At 38.8% G+C, this 13,355-nt stretch overlaps 1 pseudogene; it reads right to left on the reverse strand.

Annotated features, from left to right (window-relative positions):
- Positions 1 to 2,005: 2,005 nt before the first annotated feature.
- LOC132275639 (small nucleolar RNA R71) lies at positions 2,006 to 2,104 on the reverse strand (annotated as a pseudogene).
- Between the last annotated feature and the right edge of the window lie 11,251 nt (positions 2,105 to 13,355).

A 13,355-nucleotide genomic window follows, 5' to 3' on the forward strand; every position in this document is an offset into this window, starting at 1 on the left:
TTTGGAGATTGTCAAAATATAATGCTTAAAGGAATGCTCTTGTGATTCTCTTGATGGTTCATACTTATTCCTTGATGAATTGTGCCTCTCCCTTAGTTTATTTTCATGCTAGTAGTGTAGATGTAGTGTAGTTGTATTGTAGTGTTAAATGGGAGGACAATCTATGCTTGTTGTTTGATGATCTAAGCTTTTGAATGCAAGTAGCATATGTCTTTATCCTTGTGTCGTATTTGGATTGTGAGCTTAATGAAAAGATTAATGACTTGTTTTGATCTATTGTGCCTTTCACATGTTGTTTAGACAATATATACTTCATTGCTTAGATATATTGTGCCTTTCACATGATGTTTAGACAATGCATGCTTAACTAGTCATCCTTGCTTGTTGAATCAACCAAACACACACACACCAATATTGCAACACACCATTTGCCCTCATTAATCACTTGTCAATGATATAGAAATGCATTGCTTAGTGGTGATCTCTAAACCCCAAGATCTCTCCCTCTTACTTACTCTTAATTACATTCTTTTGCTATCACTTAGTTTAATTTAGTTGTTCTTTAATCAACCAACTAACCAATTGTTTGATCATTCGACCTACTAGCCCTAATAACGATTCCACGACTTTGCTCAATCCTCACAAATCCCTTAGGACGATCCCTACTCGACCTAGCTATATTTTTAGTGAAAGGTAGTAGTGGCTTCTGTAAATGTAAAACTCTTGGCCCTCGCCTTATAATGCACACACTCATCAACCTCGACGGTGGTGGTGCGGCGACATATCACCCCCGCTTCAGTTTTTGGCGCCGTTGTCGGGGATTTGATTGATTAGATTTGGCAACATCGGATTTGTGGAATTGATTAGGATTAGTACTCTTTTGATCGTGTCTTTACTTTACTTCTATTTTTCTTTTTGGTTACTTATTGTGTTGTTCTTACTTGACTAGGTGCATTGTTGGAGAGGAAGTAAGCAAAGGTGCCATCAAGCATTCAAGCAAACAAAGAAAGTAAAAAGCTAAAAATTCTAAAAAATTGCTAAGCTAAGCTTTAAATTTGGAGTTGAAGTGCTAAAGGACCTTTGTGAGACTTTCTTTACTCAATCCCTTAGTTAAATCGTCGGCCCGCGTGGAAGCTTATTTTTAATTGTCTTGCATCATTGTTGTTAAAGCATGGGAGTATGAATTAAGTGTGTGTGGAAGAAGTCTAATTGCATTATTGTGAAGGCATAGTGTTTGTCATTCTTTGTGTTTGTTGTATTTTGCATTGTGCATGCATGAAGGTCTTTCGTTGAGACCAACTCTTGTCCCTCTTGATTTGCATCTTAAATCTATCGTTAGAAATCCTAGGGGAAGAGGAAGTTCAAATAGAGCCAATCTATCAATGGATGACCATAATGATAATCATGTAAAAGACCTTGGTGACATAGACCAACAAGGTATCCTTCATCCCAATGTGCACAATGAGAACATACAAGTACCATTAGGCATGCCTAGGCCATTCATTCACCAACCACCACAACAACAAGGACAAGTTCCGTATGGAATGCCAAGGCCAATGTATGCTCCACAACCTCCCATTAACAATCAAGGAATTCAAAACCAAGGTGTTCATGGTGCATATCAAGTAGCTAATCCACCTCTTGCTTTAAGAGACCATTATGTGCCTAATGAGTATAATGCACCTACATGCATCCAATTGCCTCAATTTAAAGCACATCATTATGAAATTAAGCTACAAACCATTCAAATGCTTCCTAACTATCATGGACTTCCAAGTGAAGAACCTTACAAGCACTTGGATGAGTTTCTTGAAGTATGTTCTACCGTAAAATATACGGACATGCTGGAAGAGGTTTTAAGACTCAAACTTTTTCTATTCACCTTAAAAGACAAGGCAAAGTATTGGTTTAACAATCTTAGTCCTTTTTCAATCACTTATTGGGCAGAAATGCAACAAGAGTTCTTGAAGAAGTACTATTCGATTTCTAAGGCCAATGCCATGAGAACCTCAATTCGAGAATTTTCACATAGGGATGGAGAAACGTTTCATGAGGCATGGGAACACTTTAATGAATTGCTTAGGAAGTGTCCACATCATGACATGCCCAAATGGCAATTAGTTCAATACTTCTTTGAGAGCTTATCGGACAACTATAAGGGTATGGTTGATGCTTCCATGGGTGGCTCATACATTAATAGGCATAAGGATGACGTGTGGCGTCTCTATGAGAGCATGAGTGAAAATTCTTTGCTTAGAACACTATCATCCAAGAATGGTAGAAATTCACAAGGTAGGAAGAGTGTTGGCTTACATCAAGTCGACCATTCAAATGAAATAGCCACCGAAATGAAGTCTTTATCTCAAAGGTTTGATCAATTTTTGATTAACTAAAACTCGGCGAACCAAGTATCTTCCTTCCCTAACCATTCTCATCGTGCATCAAATGAAACATGTATGACTTGTTCTAGTGTTCTTCATTCTACTTCTCATTGTCCTCACGGACAAGTGCAAAATGAACCTAATGAATAAGTTAATGCAGCTTTTGTGAACCAAGGGAACAATCCTTATGGTACTCACTATAATCGAAGTTGGAGGAATCATCCGAATTTCTCTTGGAAAAACCAAGGAGAGGTCTCAAACCCTTCCCAAGGTAGTTTTCAAGGGAAGTACATTCCACCTCCACTTCAAAACCAAGGATCCCAAGATTATAGACCTTATCAATCACAAGGGAATTAATATGCTAATTCTCATTTTCCCAACCAATATTATTCCTAAGGTAATACTAGAAGTCCCGCCTTTGAAGAAAAAGTTTTGAATGCTTTGGGCACTTTAGAGGCTAACACTCAATTGCTTCATTCTCACTCTCAATCTAATGCGAAGCTAGAAACTCAAGTAGGGCAAATAGCAAGCACTCTCAATGCAAGAGAGAAGGGAAAGATGCCTATTAATTCCTCACCTAAGCAACAATGTGTTGTGGAAACCCATTCCTCATCAGAAGGCCACACCATTGAACATGTTAATGCGGTGACTACCTTGCGGAGTGGTAGGATTGTGGATAATCAAGTTGGAATGTCCAATGAAAAGAGTGAACTGATGCAACCTCAAGTTGTCACCCGTCCCATTTCACATCCCATTCCTTCTTCATTACATATACATGACCTTGTAAATGAGAGAGTCTTGAAAGATGTGTTTGAAAAAGAAGTTTTGAAAAATGATGTTGAAAAGGTTTTGTTGAAAAATGATTTGAAAACTTCTTGTGTTGAAGAGAGTTCAAAAGAAAATTTTGAAAAAGTGTTTGAACCAAAAGTTCCATTTCCGGATGCCTTAAAATGATCCATTTCAAAAGACAAGAAAAAAGCAAAAACCAATGAAATCATGGAAATGTTTATCAAGTAAATTCTGGATTATGCCAAATTCTTGAAAGACTTGTGCACCCAAAAGCGGAAGAACAAGAGCCAAGCACCAACAAAAGTGGTTTTGACCGAGCAAGTGAGCTCAATTTTGCAACATAACACTCTTCCAAAGTTTAAGGACCCTGGTTCACCCACTACATCATGCATTATTGGTGATTATATCATTAATCGGATGCTTCTTGACTTAGGAGCAAGTGTTAACCTTCTTCCATACTCGGTTTATGTCAAATTGGGCCTAGGTGAATTGAAACCAACGTCGATAATTTTGTAACTTGCCGACCGATCCATTAAGAAGCCTAGGGGTATAATTGAGGATGTTTTGATAAAGATTGATAAATTCTTCTTCCCGATTGATTTCGTTGTTATAGACACGGAACTGGTTCCCAACCCTAAGAGCCAAATTCCCGTTATCCTTGGCCGTCCTTTCTTGGCAACCGCTAATGCCAACATTAATTGTAGGACGAGGATAATGAAGATCTCATTTGGCCACATGAAGGTGAAGTTGAATATCTTTAATCCCACACCCAATTCATTTGACAAATATAAAGGAAAGGTTAATGTTGTAGATAAATGTCATGATCTTCAATGTCAAGGAAATGAGCTTTTGTGTAAGACCAAAACTTCCAAAGGATCATCTTCAACCTTGCATTCTCAAAATCTTGTTTCAAATTCTAGCTTTAAAAGGGCATGGAAGCCCAAAGGTTGTGATTGCATAGACAAGGGACCAAGGGTTTCTTTTGAGCTTAATCCAATAAGTTCTTCAAAGAACCATTTGTTAGGTGGAGTTCAAAGCATCTATCACCCCAACAAGGAGGGGATGCATTATAAGATCTTTGATCCGGGCTAAAAGAGCCCAATGTCTTGCTAGAGACGTTAAAGACTAGCAAAAGCATTCGTAGGGTGTCAAAACCCTATTCCTCCCCCATTTCTATCTTTTATTTCATTTCTTGCGAAGTCTAGACACTTGTTTTTGGTTCATATGCATTTCAAGGAACTTTGGTGAGGATTGCATAAGCTTTCATGTCATTAATGAGCATTCTGCATAGTTCGATTGATCTGAAACTTGAGTTCGATCGATCGAACTCAAGTTTCAGATCGATCGAACTATGCAGAATGCTCATTAATGACATGAAAGCTTATGCAATCATTCTGCATCCAACACTTAGAAAATTTTTCGACCTGCAGAAACCTGCATCCAAATCACCTCTCTGTCCTATTGTTCGAACTAACTCTTAGATCGATCAAGAGACCTTCGATCGATCCAACTTCCAAGTTCGATAGATCTCATGATTCAACACTTAGAAAAATTTTGAGCCTGCATCAACCTGCATATTTCAGCTCTCTGTCTGATCGATCGAAACATTCCAAGATTGATCTGAGAGACCTTCGATCGATCCAACTTCCAAGTTCGATCGATCTCATGATTCAACACTTAGAAAAATTTTGAGCCTGCATATTTTAGCTCTATGTCTGATCGATTGAAACATTCCAAGATCGATTTGAAAGTTCTTCAATTGATCCAACTTTCAAGTTCGATCGATCTCATGTTCCAACACTTAGCCAATTTTCTGAGCCAAAAACTTGCATATTTTTGCTCTCTGTCTGATCGATCGAACTTTTGTTTCGATTGATCTCAGTTCTTCATTTCACTATTTTGACTTTGTTTTGACTTTTCAAAATTTTAAAAGTCCAAAAATATTTTCACTTTTATTTTATTTTATTTTTCAAAAAGTTTTCAAAAAATTCAAAAAAATTCTATTTTTATTAATTTTTAATTATTAGTGCTTATTCAATTAAATTTAATTAAAATTAATTTTAAAAAAAAATCAAAAATATTTTATTTTATTTTCCAATTTTTAATTTTAATTCCAATTTTTAATTTTAATTTTACAATTTTCAAAAATTTCAAAAATCCAAAAATACTTTGAAGAGAGTTCATCAAAGTTCGATCGATCACAGTTGAGTTCGATCGATCGAACTCTGTCGGGAATGTTTTTAAAAATAGAATCGAGGGTTCTCAAGATCGATCATTTAGATCGATCTTACCCTTCTCAAACCCTGAACACCCCTCTCGTCTCCATCACTGTGCATCATCACCTCTCCCACCTCCGGTGAACCTCCGGCGAAATCAGTGAACTTCGACCGTCTCTTCATCTTTCCAGATCTCGGATTTCATCTTCCTCTTTTCATCTCATCTCTTCCCATCCATTTGAGGTAAGATCCGTGACCTCATGCTTGATTTTCGGCTTAGATTTCATGTATCCATGCTTTAGATGTCGAATCCATGCTTATTAAATGATCAAATCCACCATTTTTGAGCTTCAAAGCACTGTATTTCCATATATATATATGTGTGCTGCTTCGCGTATATATTTTGCATATTTTTGGATTTTGATCTCATATTAGGAGTTTGGGCCTCGTTCAGTGATGGGTATTGTTGATTTGATGTGTTGTTGGGCCCACGAACACGTTCGTGTGGGCCCTATGCTTCCAAAGTCACAGATTTGTGACCTTTAAGTTTTCAACGTCGCACAGTTCGATTGATCGAACTTGTATCTCCGATCGATCTTGGTAGATCGATCGAACTCATGTCTTCGATCGATCGAAGTTGTGAGATTGATCTCACTTACTTTCGATCGATCCAACTTTTGTGATCGATCTCACTTCTTTTTATGATCGATCGAACTTCACAGATCTCACACACACACTTCATTCATCATATCTTATATTCATGCTATCATATCTATGCCCAATGCCTGTGATATTCCACATTGGATGCATTTCATACTTATATTGTTTAGCATGTTTCACATTCTACCACTTGCATAGATTCATGTTATATTTATTTTGTCTAGTTTACTTGACATACATGTTTTTATTTCGTGCTTAAAAATTTCTTATTCTGGCACTCACTCCCATTGCAAGTTTTTCTTTTTCTTTTTGCAGGCCATGGTTAAGAGGAAGACCGTTGCCAACAGGCAACACGGGGCCCACCCGACATATTAGGCCATGGACAGAGGAGCCAGTAGAGCCCTCTTATGCATAGCGGGAGCCAACACAGGCTACCCCACCTCAGTCACCATCCTATGAGGCCGAGGATGACTATATACCATCCACCTTTGCGGCTCATCCTGCTTTCACTCCATCACTATCTCCACTGCAGATTGGAGCTGAGCATTCACATATACCCGCTCAGCCAACTCATCTAAGGCGTGATAGGCCCACGCCTTGATATGCGCACATGACGCTCGACCATGAGTCAGAGTTTGACACGACCTTCTTCTCTAGTTCGGTGCTGACCCGATCCGCCTACCATGATATCATTCAGAGGGGCCTGGTCGCCATTCCTACCCCTGTCACAGAGCTGGTCTACCCGCGGCTGGTACGGTTGTGCTACCAGAACCTCTGACCATCCCCGCGTACCACAGCCGAGATGGTCACTTCTGTCGATGGCCATCCGATCACCATCACAGTGGACTCTTTAGCTCGCTCTTGCCGCTGTCCACACAGATGTCCTCCAGAGCTTCAGGACATATATCTGAGGCTATTCAGGCCTTCCTATGCTGATAAGGCAGTTTTTCTCACAGGTCACCATGCCAGTGGTGAGACCTTCACCACACGGACATTCCTTCCCCACGACCTTTGGTTTACCGATTCCGTTCTCTATCGGAACATATACATGGCCAGGCACAAGATTCAGAGGAGGGGCGATTATCTGACAGCCCTTTACTCCTTTTACACCGGGCACTGGGTGTCTATTCCCGCGCTCATCTGGAGCGTGATGAGGAAGCTGTATGATGCGTACATCAGCAAGGAGACGCCCCAACGGGCTAAGTCTTTTCCCTTCAGCCACCTCATGACCCAGATTCTCATAGATCAGTGCTACCCCATCCATCCTCAAGAGCACCCTGAGAGAGGTTCCTGTCACTTCCTCAAGAAGGACTGGAATAAGAGATACCGCTCCATTATTACCAGGCTGCAGGGTCACGTGGAAGTGGCTGCAGCGGAGTTAGAGCTAGAGGAGGCACAGGCATAGGCCCAGGCAGAAACACCAGCACCAGTAGAGGTAGCAACAGCACATCCCGCAGCGGACGACGCACCAGTTGATCCAGCTGCCAAGCATTTAGACATAGACTTAGAGCGCCCTGCAGACGACGCAGAGCAGGACTCTCCAGCCAGGTCGCCCATTCATGAGCAAGAGCAGACTCGGGAGCTTTCTTCTGATTCATCTATGCCTGAGGCTCCAGATATGACCCTCGGCTTTGGAGTACATCTGCAGACGCTTGAGGATGCTGTTGTCACCATCTGAGCAGTTCTCACAGCCCACAGTGCTGATTTTGCTGCCTCCCGCACGGATGTCGCGACCATGTTCCGAGATCTATCTAGAGACATCCGCGGCGCCCGACCTGCCCGTCCTACCTCATCCTCCTGAGCTCCCAGTCCTTTCTATCTTATGATCCCTCTCTCCTTTTGACAGTTTACTTTTGTCACTGTACATTATTATTTTTACAGCCGGTTTATCGGCTTTGATATTTTTGTTGTACCTGCACTTTATCTATTTTATATATCTATTTTTGTTATGGATGTCATATATTATATTCTCATATCTGTATGTTTGACTCCATCAGGTGCATCACAGTGACTTCAGTGAGAGAGTGTTACCCAATTTTCAGGACCACCCTTATACCTCTCTCATTTCTTTATCTGTTTATCCCATTTACACTTGCATGTCCACTGTGCACTGATTATCCCATTTTGTTATCTGATGAGTTTATCCAAGTGCCAATTTTCTCAACCACAGTTCATCCCAAGTTTGGGGGGGCTATGCCACCCACTTCGGATACTTCAGTCCCGATCATTCTTGCTTAGTTGCACTGGTATACTCTTTCCTTTGTTCTCTTGCACATTGAGGACATTGTGCCATTTAAGTTTGGGGGGAATGGCGCTTTACAGTGTTAGTTTTAAATTCAAAATTTTGAGTATGACTTGTGTATTTGAGGGATATTTCTATAATTGGTCCATATCTAGCTATAATTTTGACCTTTTGAGGACTCTATTGCTTACAATTTAAAAATTACTTGACTTGAGTCCAATACTCCTTGTATGCCTTATGGATGCCATTTAGGAGTAAATTTCTCGAAAGATTGATATCTTGCTTGCATTTGTGGTCCACATCATCCTGATTTTGTGATTGTTTTGAGATTCACTCTAGTCTTCTACACTAGCACAGGCGCACACTAGCATTCATTTATAGGGTACATGCTTTGTTGATTATTGAATTGGTTATATCCTAATTGGGCTAGTAGTGCATTGAAAGCTTTCATTCTTGGTAAAGGTGGATAATAACCCCTTTTCACTAAGTAGCCTGGATTTTAGCCTCATCAAGCACTGAACTTCTCGCGCCGAAAGGTGGAGGGCCCAAACTCTAGGTTAATAATTGAATCTAAAAAAGAAAAGAAAAGAAAGTTGGAAAAGCAATAAAAAGTGAGGACTTCTCCCAAAAGGTGAGAAGTGGGAAATGATTAGATGGTTGTTGTCTTGATTTGTAGCCTAGTTGATTTGAGCTTGTAAGTCCGTAGGGGTATTTGAATGCCTAATGCCCTAAAGCCGTCTGGTTTGGGAGTCTTGACCTAACGCTCGACCTCATAAATCGCTAGAAAGCTTAATAGATCAACACATTGCACCATACTTCCATCTTTGATCCTAAAAAAAAAAAAAAAAAAAAAAAACTATCGAGTGAAAAGAATAAGCGCACCTAGATGAATAAAGCTCCATTAAAAGGTCCACTTTTTTTCTTGATGATTGATACTAGATTTGTATGCTAGTTTGGGGTAAGGATGTGATTAATTCTTTAGTTGGCTAAGATAGTAACACATTTGGTGTCGGTCCACTCAAAAGGATTCTAGAGTTGTTTTGATTTGCATGATCATTTTCTTGATGTGTGGAGGACCATATTTGTTTGCTTGATGTTGAGATTTTGGGAGATTACTTAGAAATGTTTGAAAAATTGCATATTTGAGGTAGTTTTCTCCCAATGCTTGGTTGCAATATTGGTGCCTCTTTTGATAGAATGAGCTTAATATTTGTGGGTACCATTTCTGGAAACCCTCATGAGACTTCACTCGTCCACTAGGGGTAACCTAGGGGTTTAAAAGGCTTGTTGCATATGCTAAATGCAATCGTGTTCCCTACGAAAGTGGCATTATCCATTTATTGTTTTCTAGATTCATACTTGCATAGTTGTTTATTTCATTCATTTACTTTCTAGTTCATTGCTAGGGACTAGCAATATTTAAGTTTGGGGGTGTGATAAACGCTGAAAAGTGCGTATTTAAACCACTTAAGCTTAGGCATTCTAGTACCTTTATTTATCTTACTTTACCGTTTTAGATTAATTTCGTATTATTTCCATTTTCAGGCACTTATCCCGAAAATAAGCTAACTCAGCTAAATAAGAGCTTAATTGAAACAATTCTAGGATTAAACAAAGAAAAGAGCAAAGTGGAGAAAGAGTGAAGCAAAAAATGCCAAAGGTGGGAAGCAGCAAAGTTCGATCGATCCAAGTTCAAGGTTCGATCGATCGAACAATGATCGATCTCAGTACTTCAAGATAGATCCAAGCCTTGGCCCAAAAGCGTAAAGTCCAAAAGTTCAATCGATCCAACACCACCCTTCGATTGATCGAACACTTTTGTCCTTATTCAAATGATTGATCCTATCCACAGCTATACCACCCACTAACCACTTTTGTCCTTTTCCCATAAATATCTCTCCAAAATATCTCAGATTTGTCTTTTCCCAAAAAGCTCAACCAGTTGGATCGATCCAGCCTAAGTTTGATACATCTCAGCCTGTTCGATCGATCCAAGTCCAAGGTTCGATCGATCAAACTTCCTCCAGTGTGAAAAAATTAAAATTCTAGCTTATGCAATCTGTCCTCTATCCAATCATTAGAGAATATTCTTTGCACGACCCCAGCTCATTTTGTGTGCCACTTGACCTACCTATAAAAGGAATATGATGCACTTTTTGAGCATATAGACTATTCTAGGGTTTAATCTCTTAGAGAGGAAGTTTAGAGGAGGAGGAGGCTAGAGACACCATTGGAGACTCTTTATCAACCAAGGAGCAAGCCTCTTCCATGGAGTTAGCCCTTGAGGGTTGGAACAACATCACCATGAGTGGCTAGACATCCTCTTGGGGCTAGAGTTAGCCCCAAACATGCTTTCTATATCTTAATCTTGTGTATTATTGAGGGATTAGTGTTATAATTAATGTTTTGACACTTTGATATATTTAGATCATGTTTATTCAATGATTTATGTGGTTTAATGCTTCCAATTGATCATTTCATTCTATCCATATGTCTATGTGTGCTAGAATAAATGTTCATGTGCTTGTCTCTAGATTTTGTGTTATTGATGCTATAGATTTGGAGATTGTCAAAATATAATGCTTAAAGGAATGCTCTTGTGATTCTCTTGATGGTTCATACTTATTCCTTGATGGATTGTGCCTCTCTCCGAGTTTATTTTCATGCTAGTAGTGTAGATGTAGTGTAGTTGTATTGTAGTGTTAAATGGAAGGACAATCTATGCTTGTTGTTTGATGATCCAAGCTTTTGAATGCAAGTAGCATATGTCTCTATCCTTGTGTTGTATTTGGATTATGAGTTTAATGAAAGGATTAATGACTTGTTTTGATCTATTGTGCCTTTCATATGTTATTTAGACAATATATGCTTCATTGCTTAGATATATTGTGCCTTTCACATGATGTTTAGACAATACATGCTTAACTAGTCATCCTTGCTTGTTGAATCAACCAAACACACACACACCAATATTGCAACACACCATTTGCCCTCATTAATCACTTGTCAATGATATAGAAATGCATTGCTTGGTGGTGATCTCTAAACCCCAAGATCTCTCTCTCTTACTTACTCTTAATTGTATTCTTTTGCTATCACTTAAGTTAATTTAGTTGTTCTTTAATCAACCAACTAACCAATTGTTTGATCACTCGACCTACTAGCCCTAATAATGATTCCACGACTTTGCTCGATCCTCACAAATCCCTTGGGACGATCCTTACTCGCCCTAGCTATATTTTTAGTGAAAGGTAATAGTGGCTTCTATAAATGTAAAACACTTGGCCCTCTCCTTATAATGCACCCACTCATCAAGCTCGACGGTGGTGGTGCGGCGACACATTGCCCCCGCTTGAAGACTAAATACGGGCTCTAAGTTTTAAGAGATGCAACACGAAAGTCACATAACGAAAGACACTCCTAAGGACATTTGAATTTGGAATGCTCTAATACCAACTGTGATACCCCCGGATTTTGGGACCCGAATACCCGAGGATATCAAAAATAAATACGTAATAATCGAACACAGAGTGCAAAATAGATAAAAATAAATAAATAAATTTCTGAAAGAAAACTAAAATGGTAATCCATTAATTGAAACATTAGAATAAAATTTCATTAGATAATAAATTATTCTGATACAATTAATCCTCCAATAATATAACTTGGGAATCCATACTGTGTGGACCCCTAGAAAATCTCAAACCAATAATCAATAGTAAACAGCTATCTACAATTAGATACTAAATCATAAAGGAAACTCCTATGTAGAAAATCCGAAAGAAGGAAATAAATGATCCATGCTCAGCATGAACAATCCTTACTCCTGACGAACAACTGAAAAATAATAGTGGGTCTGGCCCACAAATAAGTTCTACTCACTGCAGTCCAAGCAGATATCTGATACACGTCTACATCCTAGCCAATAATCAATAGTAATCAACTATCTACAATTAGATACTGAATCATAAAGGAAACTCTTATGTAGAAAATCCGAAAGAAGGAAATAAATGATCCATGCTCAGCATGAACAATCCCTTCTCTTGACGAACAACTGAAAAATAATAGTGGGTCAGGCCCACAAACAAGTTTTACTCACTACAGTCCAAGTAGACATCTAATACATGTCTACATCCTAGCTAGCCAATAATCAATAGTAAACAACTATCTAAAATTAGATACTGAATCATAAAGGAACTCCTATGTAGAAAATATGAAAGAAAGAAATAAATGATCCATGCTCAGCATGAACAATCCCTACTTCTGACGAACAACTGAAAAATAATAGTGGGTCATGCCAAGTAGATATCTGATACACTTCTACATCCTAGCCAATCCAACAGTCCATATATTTATATACACACTATAGGACGCTCGGTGGACTATATGTCTACCTCAACCTGAATAGAAGGCAACATGCAAATTGATAAACGCTGAAAAGTGCGTATTTAAACCCCTTAAGCTTAGGCATTCTAGTACCTTTATCTATTTTACTTTACCGTTTTAGATTAATTTCGTATTATTTCCATTTTCAGGCACTTATCCCGAAAATAAGCTAACTCAGCCAAATAAGAGTTTAATTGAAGCAATTCTGGGATGAATCAAAGAAAGGAGCCAAGTGGAAGCAAAAGGAAGAAAAAGGTGAAAATCAACATCTTCGATCGATCTCAGATCAAAGTTCGATCGATCTAACATAATCGATCTCAGCCCTTTAAGATGGATCAGAGCCATGATGACATTTTCAGAGATCTCAAAAGTTCGATCGATCCAATACCATTCTTCGATCGGTCAAACTGCTTTGTCCTTATCCAAATGATTGATCTTATCTAGTTATACCACCCTATCAACCACTTTTGTCCTTTTCCCAAAAATATCTTCAAAATATCTCAGATTTGTCTTTATCCAAAAAGCACTACCATTGAAGATCGATCCAGCCTAAGTTCGATAGATCTCAGCCAAGTTTGATCGATCCAAGTCTAAGGTTTGATCGATCGAACTTCCACCAGTGCAAAAAAGTTAAATTTCCATCTCATTGAAAATTGTCCTTTATCCAATCATTGGGAAATA

The sequence above is a fragment of the Cornus florida genome, unplaced genomic scaffold, assembly GCF_030987335.1.
Source record: "Cornus florida cultivar Cherokee Brave unplaced genomic scaffold, ASM3098733v1 CherokeeBrave_3.0.0_Hap2_Chr09, whole genome shotgun sequence".
Taxonomy (NCBI): domain Eukaryota; kingdom Viridiplantae; phylum Streptophyta; class Magnoliopsida; order Cornales; family Cornaceae; genus Cornus; species Cornus florida.